A 16,177-nucleotide genomic window follows, 5' to 3' on the forward strand; every position below is an offset into this window, starting at 1 on the left:
AAATCGCAGGGGTGGGCAGCACACAAACAGCCCTTAGAAGGTATTCGAGCCAGGTTCTTAACATGGAATCATGGGCTTATTCAGCGGGTCCTGGAACCTACTACTGTCCCGGACGTAAAGTTGTATCGAAGTGTTTTGTGCCTTCTTCTCAGGAGGCTGCCCAACTGCCACTTCCCTCTGGAGGTCTTCTGCCGGAGGTTCTCGCCTACAGGATCTCTCATCACTTTGTGTATCACCTGCGGAGTCTCACCGCAATCTGTCATTACCTTATTTGCTTAAATCCGTCCACCCCACTAGAAGATGAGCTTCCCAAAGAGCAGGACCTCTGGTCTTTCTCCAGGGCCCTGAAGCCGGTGGATCTCGACTGAGACTCTCGGACTGAATGACAGCTCCGAATCCATCAGATATTGAACGGACTCTCTTTTCCCCAGCCCCGCCCCCAGCATTCTTCACCGGAAATCATTTCAAAATCATTCATTTTGGAAATAAAGCTTCCAGCGCTTCGGCCGCACCCACCCACCTACGTTCCAACGGTTAGAACTGCCGCCCCGGCCCACTCACCCAAGCCCTCTAGGCCGGACAGTTTAGAGGTGACCGAGGCAGGGGTAGCCGCCAACGGGCACGCGCATCAGTTCACATTCCCGACCCGCGTCCTGGGGGCGGAGGGGCGGGGTGGACCGCGCGGACCTGGAGGAACCACCTCAGGAGGCCGCCCCAGCCACCACCCTACTCGGGGTCCCGAGTCTCTTCTCCGGCGGCACGCAGCCGGCCGCGGGGGGTTAAGCCCGTCGCGCAGCGCGCGCCGCCGCGACCACAAGTACTTCCGGGTGAGCGGGTCGCCGACCCTGTGGCCCCGCCCCTCCTCCGCCTCCGCCGCCCGCCGCTCGGGCTGCGGCTCCTCCCGGGGGCCGGTTCCCGCTGTCTCAGCCGCGGCGCCGAGGGGACACCGGCGTGACTGACTGACCGGCCGTAGGCGCCGGGAGCCGCCGCGTCCTGCCCGGCCCGCCTGGCCGGGGACCTGGGACCGAGTCTACCTTCCGCGCCCCTCGCCCTTAGCTCCGGCAGGCTCCCGGTCGGCGAGCCGCGCTCCGGCCCTTCCCGGCGGCGCCCGCAGCCACAGCCCGCGCCCGAACACAGGTAAGGGCCGCTCCTCCCGCCAGCCTTGGCGGGGAGCGGGGCCCCCGCTTCCCGGCCTCTGCAGCTCGGCGAAGTCCGCGCTGCCGCCGACCTCTGCTGGGGGCCAGGCCCCCTCCAGCGGGCCCCGGGGTCGAGGTCGCCCCCTGCCTGCGGCGTCCTCGGGCATCACGCCGGGTCTCGAACGCGCAGCCTCGATCCGCGAGCGGGGACGGCGTTACTTCATTGTGGGAGAAATGAACTCGGGCCGCTGTCTCTGCTCTTTGCGTGCTAGGGCTCCTTCTCCCGCTCCCCGACGCACCACTCCCTCGGTCTGTCCCCGGCCGGCCACCCGGGGAAAGGTGTCAGGCTGGTGGAGGGCGTAGAGCTTTTATGAGTTTTTTTTTTTTTTTCCCCTTCCTCCTTGACCCGAACTGAATGAAGCAGGAGCAGAACAAGCGCTTGTTAGGAGTGTCAGGGTTAATGCTTGACTACGGCCAGGCGTTATTCACACCCAGATTGTTAAGTTATATAGCTCCAGCCGGGCCTGCTTCTCGTGCCCGTGGGTATGTTGCTGGAAGCCAAAGGACCTAAGGAAACCCATCTCTTGTTCTTTCTTCGACGGGGAGGGGAAAAAAAGTTCAAGTGTTTGCTTTGGTTTTTCCACCGTGGGATATACAAATATCAGGCTGTGGAGACCTGGCCAGGGAAATAATGGGATCCTAAACTTAAACTGCTTGTAGCTCTTTTTTCTTAGTTTCCATTTAATGACTCAGCACTTATGCCCTAAAAAGAAAAAGTGTAGTGTAGGTTCATTGATTGAAGGATAAGTGTGAGGATAACAGTGTCCATTACTTTTTCACGGCATCACAGTGGGAGGAGAATGGGGATGCGGTAGTGGAACCAGAGAGATGGAGGGCAGGGTGTAGATGAATCAGGTCTTAATTAGTGTTTGAAATAAGTGTTTCAAGATTAAATGTTTATTTTGGGGATGCATCTGTTTGGAGAGGTGCAATTGTTGGAAAAGGCAAAGTGTTGCAGATAAGTGTTACTTGGCAGGGACTTGAGGTTCGCTGTGGTTTGAAGGTCTTACAGAATTAACTTAGTTTAACCAACTTCATGCTGTGTTCAACACATGTAGAGATGATGACTATTATACTCAGGTAGAATAAGAATTTCAGAAAGTGTGATTCATTGAGAAAGTTAGGTCACTCACTGTGTGAATGAATCATTGATAGGGTTCTTAAACTTGGAATAGAGGAAAGTTTGAGGTTTGTTACGGCCTGTTTAATTAGATACCTTCACTCCTAGGGAGGTGTTGCATTGAGGCTTTTGTTAGGTTTGTTGCTTCATAATTATTGTCATGAAGTATGGTAGAGAAACAAATAGTGGACTTTTGCAGAAGCTTTAGGATTTAGAACAGTTAGTTCCTAAGTGGATTGTTGTAATTTTACCCACTCCAGGAAGATAAATGTCTAGAAACAAAATAAATGTCAGTGAAAAGGACAGCTACCATCATTAAGGTAGGAAAAAGTTCACTCAAAGAATCTGCAGTACAGAAAACAAGCAGTCGTTTGAGGGAAAGACCTTACCCATTTGGGAAAATCTGCCCTTAAAAAGGTGGAATGAGACTTTATACATGCTCAGTTGTGTCCACCTCTTTGTGACCCAGCGGACTTTAGTCGACCAGACTCCAGAGTCCAATCCGTGGAATTCTCCAGACAAGAATACTGGAGTGGGTTGCCGTTTCCTCCCCCCAGGGCATCTTCTGACCCAGGGCTCTCTCTCACCTGCCTCTGTTGCACTGGTGGGCGGATTCTTTACCACCGACACACCTGGGAAGGCTATACAGAGCTCCTGCTTCAGTTCTGTCGTAGAAGAAAGCGTATATTAAAGTAGTGATTCATTATGGGAATGAATTCATTTTAAATTAGATATAACTTTTTATTACTGGAATGTAACTTGATCATTTTTGGCTTTTAAAGTGTTGTTAAGCAAAATGACTTTGAATCACAGAGTTCTTGATACTCTTAGCCTTGATTTCTTCCATTTTTGGAAATCAGCTTATTTTATGTTGATTTATAAAGAACTGTATAGTTAATTATCAGTTATTAAGTAATGGTAAATTTGCCCTGTTGATCTTGCTTAGTAAATTCTTTTAATTCTTGAACTAAATTTTGGCATTTTATTTCCTTGGATATCCATTCTTATATTGAGAGTGTTCCCTAATATTGCTTTTGATTTTTGTCCAGCTAATAGTGAGTTTCAGTTTCCAGTTGAACAGAGATTCCCTTTTGGAAAATCCCTTGTGGAAACCACCCGAACTGACAGTCCTGATGGGTAGATTTGTAAGAGAATCCTTCTTAGGTCAGGATTTAAGCATCTCCACAATGAAGGGAAAAACTGATTCAGAGAATATGTTTGGCAAAGTAGATTCTTTTTCTCTCAAAACAACAACAGATCTTTACTAGAAATGAGAGGGAGCAGTTTCTTGCAAAGCTCTTTGTGAATTGTTTACCCTGCTCCTAGTGTGAAGAGGAACAGAATCGAAAATATATGGGGGCGGGGGGGATTCTCCCTGCACCATGTTGGGAATGTTGATGAGGATCATTTTAGAGGAAACACATTCTGTCCTCACCACAGGTTCACTTTCCATCGTACCTACAAATAGGCGGTTGCATAGACCTTTGCCTTTGCTTTCTCTCTGGAGAATCTGAATGGAGAGATGGTCTTTTAACCGGAAATACGTACCACCTTATTCAGTTAGAAATACAGTAAAAAGTTTATGACCATCATTCAAAACTCAACTTGTAAAAGTTCAGAAAGAAGCGTTGAGCAAAATTTAGCCTGTGAGTAAAATAACGTTGCCCTTTCCTCCACTGTTTTTTTTTAAGATAATAGGACACCATTAGAAATGATTTGTGTTGCACATTGTGCTTTCACTTTAAAAACTTTTTGGCCTTCAATAAATTAAGGCAGACTTAAAAGGAATCCAACACTGGGCTAAAAACTGGGTCTGTTGTATGCTGAAGCTTCCTCCTTTGTTCTGTTTTACCTCTGTTTTGATTGGGGGATGGAGAAGGGATTCTGTTTCTTGTGGAAGTTCTGAGATTTGCTCCATATGTGTGCTTTTATTTTGGTCTAGAGATGGGAAGGAGATGGCAGTGGCACCCCACTCCAGTACTCTTGGCTGGAAAATCCCATGGACGGAGGAGCCTGGTGGGCTGCAGTCCATGGGGTCACTAAGAGTAGGACACGACTGAGTGACTTCCCTTTCACTTTTCGCTTTCATGCATTGGAGAAGGAGATGGCAACCCACTCCAGTGTTCTTGCCTGGAGAATCCCAGGGACGAGGGAGCCTGGTGGGCTGCCGTCTACGGGGTCGCACAGAGTCGGACACGACTGAAGCGACTTAGCAGCAGCAGCAGCAGAGATGGGAAGAGCGGTAGATAAGAAAGAGTACAGATGATTAAGAAGAGGTGGGAAACTGGCATCCACTGAAGGAAAGTGCTCCCCTTCTGGCTTCAGTAGTTGTTCGTAGAACTTTTTAAAATTGATAAAACATTTTAAGAGAAAATGTCCCATAGTGAAAAGGAAGTTTCCTTTCCACGATAAACTTCTAGGCTTGACTCCCTCTGCCACCCGACTCCGTAATCCAAGCACTGGTTTCCGGTTAATGGTTTCCTGTGTGTCTCTCCAAAATTTCTCTTCCATATATAATCTCCTGTGTTTAGAAAAAAAAAATGCCCTGTCCCTTTCATTCTGACCTTTGATGTGTCTTAGACATCATTCTATATTAGCACATACGTCCGTCTGTTTTTCAAAAAAGACTAGCTGACCTGTCTAATGTATATGAAACAAAACTTGCTCATTTCCCACAGTTTAACATTCCCTGTTCAAGACATTTGGCTTCCCTGGTGGCTCAGCGGTAAAGAATCCTCCTGTCAATGCGGAGATGCAGATTTCCATCCCTGGGTCAGGAAGATCCACTGGAGGAGGAAATGGCAACCCACTCCAGTATTCTTGCCTGGGAAATCTCATGGACAGAGGAGCCTGGTGGGCTAGAGTCCATGGGGTCATAAAAGAGTCGGACACGACTTAGTGACTAAACTGCAACAACAAGGTTGTTTTTAACTTTCTGCTAACACTGCTGTAATGAACAGCTCATATATAAGCCTTTGCTACAGTGTGTGTGTATATGGAATTTACTTCTGGAAGTCTGAGTGCAAGGTTGGGACTTAAATTGTGAAATTTTAAAAATTTATTTCAAGCTTATATTGTGATTTATTTTATACTAGAAATTACCTTTCTTCTTAACCTTGTAGGAGAAAAGAGCTGTTAATTACTTTGCATCCTTTCTACTCCTTGCAATTTGAAAATATACTACGAGTGTATTTTATAAGGTACGTTTAAACACCTTCGAGTGACAGCTGGGTGATTTTGTTCATACCGGTAAAGGCAGAAGGACTGTGCTTTGAAGACTGTGCTGTCGTAGACAGGCTGCTTCATTCGTATTTGGTAATACTAGTTAAATGAGTGCCTTTTGTAGTAGCTTGATTGTTTTAGGATTTTATGACCAATATCAATTAAAAACATACACAGTTTCACTTCTTGCCCTGCAGAAGTCTGCTGCCATATATTAGTCACATGGGAAATAAGTGACCTATTTTTTCGCTTCCTTTACCTTCCACATCCTAATCTATTTATAATAAAATAAACCTCTGTGGGGTTTGAGGTCCAAAATCATTCTGCAAACCAGAATGCTATTGATGGATTAATTTCTCGAGGCAGAAGGTAGGTGCAGATTTAGTCTTTATTCTGCAAAGTGTTCCTGAGCAGAATAAGGAAGATTTTCATTTTTAATTTCAGTGTTATACAGCTCTCTCAAGACTAGCAAGAGTTTAAGAATCTTTACTCTTTTGAAAGGAGAGACTGGGCAGGGGCGGGGGCGGGTAGGAAGTGCTGGGGAGCATGAGGACAAAGTTGGAACTTGTGAGTGGCAGTTTCCTTGGCCGGTGCCCAGGGTCTATTTTGAGGCCTTGTCAAAACTCTCCTGACAGAACCTACCACATAACCACAATCTGTCCTGGCCCCACTGCAAGTCAGGAAGGCCTGCGGTTTAGGAAGATGGCAACAGAAGAGGGAGCTTATGAAGGACATTTGCCTTCGGAAGATTAAGGCTCAGTTTGGGGGTGAAAATGTGCTTAGCGTGCATGTCTAAGATCCAGGGTTTCTTGTTTTCCCTCTGTGCGGGATGAGCTTGATTAAGGAAAGCTAACGAGGGCAGCATTGTAGAAGAATGCACAAGGAAGAGCACAGTCTTGATGTCATGTCTGGTTCTGAGTGTTTGGCAAGGATCCGTCTAATGCTCTACACCAGGGGAGAAACATTACTCTTACCCCAGTAGGGAGGCCATGCCCCGCGTTGAAATAGTAGTCCAGTTCAGAGAACTTAAAAAGGATTATTGAGTTTATACAGGAAAATAAGCTTCTTCCCAAATTCTCATTCTCGTCTTCCTATAGAACTGTGCAGCCCCATGTATAATATCAGAAACTTCTCACTCTAAATGTTTGGTTTATTACCAGATGCTGTGTTCCAGCATAGCTGCCTTTCTGTACTAGATGTTTTCTCATGAAACCTTGGTGTTTCTGTACTTAGTAAAGTGCTTGGGTTTGACGTTCTTTAACGGATCTCAGAGCTTCTTAGGCCAGAAAGCTGTTAAAGAGCTTAGCGTGCCACTTGTTTGATCAAGGCTCATGTCACCATATTTATCCAAATCCTTGGTTAGAGTGGAGGTGGTTTGCAGAATTTGGCACACAGGCTGCATTTAGAGATGCAAAACCTGCAGGCGGTTTCCTTTCTGTTGCTTTAAAGTAGGCTGGCACTCCAGAAAACTGAGTTTTTCCTTTCCCTCAGAAATTTGGATTGTTAGCATTTGATGATGAGGGTGTATTTAGTATTCAGTGTGAGTAGAAAAAATAATCACTGTTTTTCTCTCTTCTCTCTTCTTGTTATCTGTCATGTTCCTATTATCTTGTGATATCCCTTCCCTGCCTTCCCCTTCTCCAAAAAAAAGAGTGAGATGAGAGCAGAGCAGAGCAGAGGGAGAGCAGAAAAGAGGTTGGGAAAACCTTGAAGTTCAAGAGCTTATCATGGTGTTTTTATTTTCTCAGAAGTAGATTATTAAAATCCTCCTTTAAAAATCACAGTCATCTTTTCCCATTGTTTTCAGTTTGAACCTTCTCTATCTTAGTTTTCCTTCACTAGGAACAGGAAATTTTTAACTGGTTTGGATATAAAATTACAGCTTTGGGAAACAAATTTAACTTTTAAGTTGTTCTGATCACTTTGTTATTCTTTCTACATCTCCCACTTTTCTCAATAGAAACATTTTAGCAGCTAGGAGCAGTTAAACTCTGCTGTGTGCAGGGAATTGGGAGGTTGAAGTGTTTATTTCTCTCTTAAATGGTTTAATCCCTCATGGTAACAAAATTGTATTTATTGTGTTGTTTCTTGTATAATCACAACATAATTAGTAAGCATACATGTTGTTGCTAAATGATCCAAAGATTATGGGACTAAAAATAGAAAAACAATCCATTTAAAAACAAATTATTGATTTACCTCTGGCTGCACTGGGTGTTCGTTGCCGCACACCGGCCTTCGCTAGTTGGGGTGTGGCCTTCTCGGCACAAGCGTGGGCTCTAGAGCGCAGGCCTCAGAAGCTGTGGCCCACAGGCTGAATTGCCCCCCAGCATGTGGGGGGCCATGTGATTTCTGAACCAGGGATCAAACCTGTGTCCCTTGCATTGGCAGGTGGACTTTTGACCAGTGGACCACCAGGGACGTCCCAAGAAATCCGATTTAGATGAGGTGTTTTTCCCCATGTCCAGGTGGATAGTCAAGGAAATGAGAAGATTCTATCCTGCTGTCTTACTACACTCATCCTTTGCTGTCTATCCAAAGTGGTTTTTTAATTGTGGTAAAATATATGTAACATAACATTTATCATTTTCAGCAATTTAAAGTAATGGCTGCACAACAGCTTTCACGTTGTTGTGCAGCCATTACCACCATCCATCTCCAGAACTTTCTCCTCTTCCCAGAGGGAAACTCTTCACCCATTCAACAGTAATCCTCATTGCTCCCCAGCCCCTGGTAACCACATTCTGCCTTCTGTCCCTATGAATTTGACTACTCTAGACACCTCATGGAAGTAGGCTCATGGAGTATTTGTCTTATAAAATAGCTAGTTGATTTCCTTTAGCATAAGGTCTTCACGGTTCATCCATGTTGTAGCATGTATGAGAATTTCACTTGATTTCAAAGCTGAATAATATTTTATCATATATAGATATATAACATATTTTGTTCATTCATCTGTTGATAGACCTTTGGGTTGCTTCCGCCTTTTGGCTCCTGTGAATAATGCTTTTGAACACAGGTATATATCTGTTTGAAGCCCTGCTTGCTTTTCTCTTGGATGTATACCCATAAGTGGAATTGCTGGATCATATAATAATTTTGTGATTATTTTTTTGAAGACTTGCCATACCATTTTCTGTAGCAACTGCACCATTTTATAGTGTACAAAGGTTCAAAGATTCTCCCTCTTTGTTTCTTTCTAAAAACAGTAGTCATTCTAGTGGGTAAGTGGTATTATCTCATTATGGTTTTGACTTGCATTTCCATAATGATTAGTGATGTTGAGCATCTTTTCATGTGTTTTTTGATCATTTGTATATCTTTGGAGAAGCAGCTGTTCAAGTCCTTTGTCTGTCTTTGAATGGGTTGTTGTAGTTGTTGTTGAGTTTCAGGGGTTCTCTATATATTCCACATGCTAATCCCTTATCAGATATATGATTTGCAAATATTTTCTCCCATTCCACGGGTTGATTTTTTTTACTCTGTTGATAGTGTACTTTAATACACATAAGTTTTTAGTTTTGAAGTCCACTTCCTCTAACCTTTCCTGTTGTTGCCTGTGATTTTGGTGTCCTCTTTAAAAAATCGCTATATCAGACGTCAGAAGCCTCTTTGTGTATAGACAGTTTTAGCGCTTGTATTTATTTCTTTGACCTGCTAACAGGTAATTTCTGTATACAACATACAGTAAGAGTGCAGCTTTATTCTTCTGCATTTGGATTTCCAGTTTTACCAGCACCAGTTGTTGAAAGACTGTCCATTCCCCATTAACTGATCTTGACACCCTTGTTGAAAATCATTTGACCATATATGCCAGGTTTATTTTTGTGCTGTTAAATTCCATTGGCCTCTGTGTCTCTCTGTATGTCCGTAACACATTGTTTTGGCTACTGTAGCTTTCTAGTAAGTCTTGGAATCAGAAAGCGTGATGCCTCCTTTTTCTTCTTTTTCAAGATTGTTTTTGCTATTTGGAGTCCCATGAGATTCCATAGAAGTTTTAATATTAGGATAGGGTTTTCCATTTTTGCAGAATCTGTAATTGGGATTTGTAGAGAGTACATTCGGAGAAGGCAGTGCACCCCACTCCAATACTCTTGCCTGGAAAATCCCATGGACGGAGGAGCCTGGTAGGCTGCAGTCCATGGGGTCGCAAAGAGCCAGACAGGACTGAGCGACTTCACTTTCACTTTTCACTTTCATGCATTGGAGAAGGAACTGGCAACCCACTCCAGTGTTCTTGCCTGGAGAATCCCAGGGACAGGGGAGCCTGGTGGGCCGCCGTCTATTGGGTCGCACAGAGTTGGACATGACTGAAGTAACTTAGCAGCAGCAGCAGCAGAGAGTACATTGAAGCTGTAGGTTTCTCTGGGTGTTTTGATGTTGTAACAATATAAAGTTTTCCAATCCATGAACATGAGGTAGCTTTCCATTTATTTATGTGTCCCTTCATTTCTTTTAGCAGTATTTTGTAGTTTTCAGTGAACAGATCTTTTGCCTTCTCGGTTAGGCTTATTCCTAGTATTTTGTTCCTTTTTTCTTATCATAAATGGTGGTGGTTTTTTTCCTTTCCTTTTTAGTTGTTCATTCGGTTGTTAGTGTATAGAAATGCAGCTGATCTTTTGTGTTGATTTTGTATCCCTACAACTTTACTGAATTCATTCATCCAGTTTTAAAAGCAGTTGCATTGCTTTCTGTGTTATATAACAGAGTGTACAAATTTAGCAACTTAAAACAACACACATTTATTATCCTGCAGTTTCTTTGGGGGCAGGAGTCTGAGCGAAGTTAAACTGTCTTCTGCTTAGGGTCTCGTGAAACTGCAGTCAGCTCATGCAGTACAGTTTCATGGCTGGGCTGTATTCTCACCTGAAGACTCAACTGGGGGAAAAAAATTGCTTCTAAGCTCACTTGGGTTTTTGGCAGAATTAATTTTCTTGTGAAATTATGACTGAGGCTTCTTGCTTAATAGAAGTTGCTTGGTCATCTGTAGGCTGTCTTCAGGCTCCTAAAGGCTGCTCTCAGCTTTTAGGGTCAACCTGAAGTTCTTGACCCTCGGATGTTCTGACCACTTCATCAAAGCATCAGGGAAAGCCCAGGGCGATTCTACAGGCTAGACGGCCCCATGTAGTGTGATATAATCATGGGAATGACGTCTTGGAACCTTTGTCATAGTCTGTTGGTAGAAGCAAGTCATGAGTTCTGCCCAGTTTCCATGGGAGATGTTCACACAAAGATGTAAACGAGAGTGGGAAACCACCATAGCATCAGCCATAACTGGTTACAGAAAGCACGTATTTGATAAACCTATTTTAGTGTAAAAAAATATATGCACTTAAGAGTATCTTCAAATGGTGGAAAACTGCTGTTTTTTAATCATTGTTTTGTAGTATTTTTTTCATTATTTGTTCCTACTTCTCCCTGCAACATTCTAGTTTTGCAGTTTTAAATCAATAGTTGTGTCTTCCTTATAACTAAATACTATTTACAACTTAAGCCAAGAATTAATATCATGATTGTTTCCTTTCTTGTTTAACTTTCTTTCCCACCCCTCCCCCCTACCCTGAGATTTAAGGACCTTTTTTTTTTGGAGGGGGAGAGGGTTTTCTAGTCACCTTATTTTCCCCAAATGCTCCAATAGATTTTTCACATGTCTACTCTTTCTAATTTAGTAATTTGTGGTTTATTTGTGAAATACCTATAGAGAAATAGAAACAAAAATACAGTTTCAGGAAGAATAATAAAATAAGCACCTATGGTCTCACTACCTAGGCCAAGAAGTTGAACATTCAGTATCCTCAAAGTTTCCTGTAAATATTCTTAAATGGCAGCTCTTTCCCCTCCCAGTAATCATAATCCCATTTTACATGGTACTAACTCTTTTGGAAACATTCCCTGCCTTGCTCTGTAATCACATACCTTCCTCCAAATATGTATTCCTGGTCAATTTGTGACTTAATTTTGAGAAACTGAATGATTTGATCACCTTTTTGTGTCTGTCAGGTTAGGCTAACCTACTGTAACAAACAACACCGAAGTCTCAGTAGTTTAACACAGTAAAGCTTCTATCTCACTCCCACTGGCAAAGGAGTAGCTGGTTCCACTTGGTCACCTGAGGACCCAGACCACTTTCATCGAGTGACTCTGCTTTTCCATGGGACTCAGAGACTTTCACACTTGCACTGAACTCTCCGCCTCTGGCTGACAGATTCAAGGGCAAAGAGAGGGAGTGTGGTGGGTTCCATGGCACGTTTGGTGTGCCTGGACTAGTACGTACGTCATTTTTGTCCACATTCCATGAGCCAGAATTCAGTCGAATAACTGCTCCTCATGCGAGGAAGGTCGTGAAACGTAGCATGCGTGCGTGCTCAGTTGCCCGGTCGTGTCCGACTCTGAGAGACCCCATGGACTGTAGCCCATTGGGCTCCTCCGTCCATGGGATTCTCCAGGCAAGAATACTGGAGCGGGTTGCCATTCCCTTCTCCAGGGATCTTCCCAACCCAGGCTTCGAAGCCGAGTCTCCTGCATCTCCTGCGTCGCAAATGGGTTCTTTACCACTGTGCCACTGGGAAGCCCCAGAAACGCAGTGTAACTGTGAGCCAGAAAGGGAAATGACTCGGTGAACAGTAGGCCGATTCTACCATAGCATTTATCCGTGGGCAGTATCTATTTTGACAGCTTTGAAAAACTGAATGGCAAACATAAACCTAGTTAAGAACAGAAAGGTCCATGTTGCTACTATTAAATGAAGGCTGACAGGAGCAGATGAGCTGAACAGAGTCTTTCTTGAGTCCTTTCTGCTAAGTCCTTGGGAAAGTTTGCTAATAAGTCCTGAGAAACCCTAAGACTCCTCACAGTCAGGGCACCTGGTGGAGCTGAAGTCTTTACAAGGTATTAAGTACCAAGAAGAAATACGGCTGGGGAAGTACACTGTTCTCTCAGGCTCTTCCTGCTCTGTCTGTTAGCAGTAGGTAAAAGTGGAATATATCCATGGTGTGAAATATGGCCTCCCTCCCATCTAGGCAGCTGAGGGTGGAACCATGGGAACTTCACCAGCGTGGGGTCAGGAGAGACTAAATTCAGATTAAAAGCCAGGGCCAGCTCAGCTCATATTAAAAAGAAGTCTCAAAGGCTGTGGAGATTTGGGCGATGCCGCCCTCTATTATGTCTCTGGAACCAGTGGCTGTTTCAGTTTGTAGCTTTCTTCCTGGGATGCCCATCACCCTGGGATGGCTTGATCCCGTTCACCTCTTCGGTCTTGGATTTATTTCCTGTATGCTGTGTTTCCTCCTTTTTGATTTTCTCTTTTATTAGAGAGGTACCTTTAGTAACTTATTAACATAGGGTGTAAAAGATAAATTTTTTGAAAACGTGGGTAGCCTGAAGTCTTTTGTAATCAAGTTTGAGAATAGACCCTGGGGGAGAAAATGACAACCTGCTCCAGTATTCTTGCCTGGAAAAATCCCATGGACAGAGGAGCCTGGCAGGCTACAGTCCATGGGTCACAAAAAGTCGGGCATGACTGAGTGACTAACACACACACACACACAGCCGAGCATCCATGCATGAGAACAGAGCAGTGTGGCTGAGCTTAAGCCACACGGGGGTCTGTAATTTTCTTTCAGGAATGTGAAGGCATCACTCTATTGTCTTCTTGTTGCCAGAATTATTTTTGTTCCCGGAAGACTGAAACCATTCTAATTGTTAATCCTTTATCTGTGACCTAATCTTTTCATCCCTGGAAAACTTGTAAAATCATTTTTGTTCCCATGCTTGTAATAAACTATAAGAATTCCCTGTGAAATACCTTGGTGTAGATTCAGGACTTGTGCATTCTGAAGGCCTTTTGAATCTGGTGACTCATGGCCTTAACTTCAGGAAAGTCATTACTTTCTAGAATTAGTCTGGCTGCAGTGGATCTTAGTTGCAGCATGTGGGATCTTAGTTGTGGCATGTGGGGTCTTTGGTTGTGGCATGCGGGACTAGTTCCCTGACCAGGGATCAGACCCAGGCCCCCTGCGTCGGAGAGTGGAATCTTAGCCACTGGACCACCAGGGAGGTCCCAGAGAAGTTATTTTATTAATGATTTCTTTTTCTTTGTGTGTGTGAATGTCAGCGTGTGTGTTGGGGGGTTGGGGGTAGTGGATGAGCAGGTATGGGAGGGTCTATTCATTTTTATAAGAAGGAGCCCACCAAGTGTTGTATTGCATCTCCTACGAGCAGAAGTAATGTGTCTGGAGTGGCCCTCGTTGCCTGTGTCTTTGGATTGGAGTGGCACATGGATCACCGACTCTCACAGCTGTGCTCTCCTCTCTAATCCTTCCCTCACGAATACTGTACTTACATCATATTTTATCTGTTGACTTCTTCCTTTTATGAGCCTAATCAGTACCTTGCCTACCATTTCAGAGAATTATTTTTTCATGCATTGGAGAAGGAAATGGCAACCCACTCCAATGTTCTTGCCTGGAGAATCCCAGGGACGGCGGAGCCTGGTGGGCTGCCGTCTACGGGGTCACACAGAGTTGGTCACGACTGAAGCGACTTAGCAGCAGCAGCAAGACAAGTTTAAGCTACACAAACCTGACCAGCATGGCCCAAGAGAAGGGAAATGTTGGCATCTTCATTTCTGCTATAAAAGTACCTTGTGTCACCACTATTTTTCCCCCAGTGGGTGAATGCATGGTGGAAGAATCATAGGGATCTAAAGAGAAACCCAGAATTTCAAAGAATTTTGCACTGGTCTAAACATGTGGAGTTGAACACTGATGTCTCACCTAAGACTTGGTAACGTTAATGGTTACTTCTTTGTTCTAATTGGCAGATACCTTATTCTTCTATCATATTTTGATTTTTACTTTTTTTCATGAAAGTATTTCAGTTATAATTACACATATTTCAGAAAGAAAACACACCCTTGTAAGTTTAGTAGGAGAACAGGTACTTCTTTTTAATGTTGCTTCATACCTAGGATAAGATCTGATACAGTGCCTGAAGAACTGTGGACAGACGTCCGTGACATTGTACAAGAGGCAGTGATCAAGACCGTCCCCAAGAAAAAGCAACACAAAAGGGCAAAGTGGTTGTCTGAGGAGACCTTACAAATAGCTGAGAAAAGAAGAGAAGTGAAAGGCAGAGGAGAAGAGGAAAGATATACCCATTTGAATGCAGAATTCCAAAGAACAGCAAGGAGAGATAAGAAAGCCTTCCTCAGTGATCAGTGCAAAGAAATAGAGGAAAATAAAATGGAAAAGACTAGAGATCTTCTTCAAGAAAATTAGAGATACCAAAGGAACATTTCATGCAAAGATGGGCACAATAAAGGACAGAAATGATATGGACCTAACAGAAGCAGAAGATATTAAGAAGAGATGGCAAGAATACACAGAAGAACTATACAAAAAAGATCTTCATGACCCAGATAACCGCAATGGTGTGATTACTCACCTAGAGCCAGACATCCTGGAATGCAAAGTCAAGTGGGCCTTTGGAAGCATCACTATGAACAAGGCTAGTGGAGGTGATAGAATTCCAGTTGAGCTATTTCAAATCCTAAGAGATGATGCTGTTTAAAGTGTTGCACTCAATATGCCAACAAATTTGGAAAACTCAGCAGTGGCCACAGGACTGGAAAAGGTCAGTTTTCATTCCAATCCCAAAGAAAGGCAATGCCAAAGAATGTTCAAACTACCACACAATTGCACTCGTCTCACACACTAGCAAAGGAATGCTCAAAATTCTCAAAGCTAGGCTTCAACAGTACATGAACTGTGAAATTCCAGATGTTCAAGGTAGATTTAGAAAAGCCAGAGGAACCAGAGATCAAATTGCCAACATCCGTTGGATCATCAAAAAAGCAAGAGAGTTCCAGAAAAACATCTACTTCTGCTCTATTGACTATGCCAAAGCCTTTTTAAAAATAATATAAATTTATTTATTTTAATTGGAGGCTAATTACTTTACAATATTGTATTGGTTTTGGCATACAGCAACATGAATCTGCCACAGGTGTACGTGTGTTCCCCATCCTGAACCCCCTTCCCACCTCCCTCCCCTGCCAAAGCCTTTGACTGTGTGGATCACAACTAGCTGTGGAAAATTCTTTAAGAGATGGGAATATTAGACCACCTGACCTGCCTCTTGAGAAATCTGTATGCAGGCCAAGAAGCAAACGTTAAAACTAGACGTGAAACAACAGACTGGTTCCAAATCGGGAAAGGAGTACATCAAGGCTGTATATTGTCACCCTGCTTATTTAACACCCTGAAATGCCAAGCTGGATGAAGCACAAGCTGGAATCAAGATTGCAGGCAGAAATATCAATAACCTCAGATATACAGATGACACTACCCTTATGGAAGAAGGTGAAGAAGAACTAAAGAGCCTCTTGATGAAAGTGAAAGAGGAGAGTGAAAAAGTTGGCTTAAAGCTCAACATTCAGAAAACGAAGATCATGGCATCTGGTCCCATCACTTCATGGCAAATAGATGGGGAAACAATGGAAACAGTGAGAGACTTTATTTTCTTTGGTCCGGAATCACTGCAGATGGTGTTTGCAGCCATGAAATTAAAAGATGCTTGCTCCTTGGAAGAAAAGCTATGGCTAACCTAGACAGCATAGTAAAAAGAGACATTACTTTGC

General features: G+C 43.7%; 1 protein-coding gene across 11 annotated transcripts in view; it reads left to right on the plus strand.

Moving 5' to 3' along the window:
* LRRFIP2 (LRR binding FLII interacting protein 2) overlaps positions 842 to 16,177 on the plus strand; it is a 110,338-nt gene continuing 95,002 nt past the window's right edge. For 7 of the 11 annotated variants that reach the window (XM_018066873.1, XM_018066878.1, XM_018066881.1 and 4 more), the window contains exon 1: positions 843 to 1,137. The gene's annotated coding sequence lies outside the window, so the exon portion shown is untranslated. Of the gene's footprint in view, positions 1,138 to 16,177 lie in introns of all 11 variants that reach the window. The other 4 variants (XM_018066876.1, XM_018066880.1, XM_018066883.1 and 1 more) reach the window with 4 other exon arrangements.

The sequence above is a fragment of the Capra hircus genome, chromosome 22, assembly GCF_001704415.2.
Source record: "Capra hircus breed San Clemente chromosome 22, ASM170441v1, whole genome shotgun sequence".
Lineage (NCBI taxonomy): Eukaryota > Metazoa > Chordata > Mammalia > Artiodactyla > Bovidae > Capra > Capra hircus.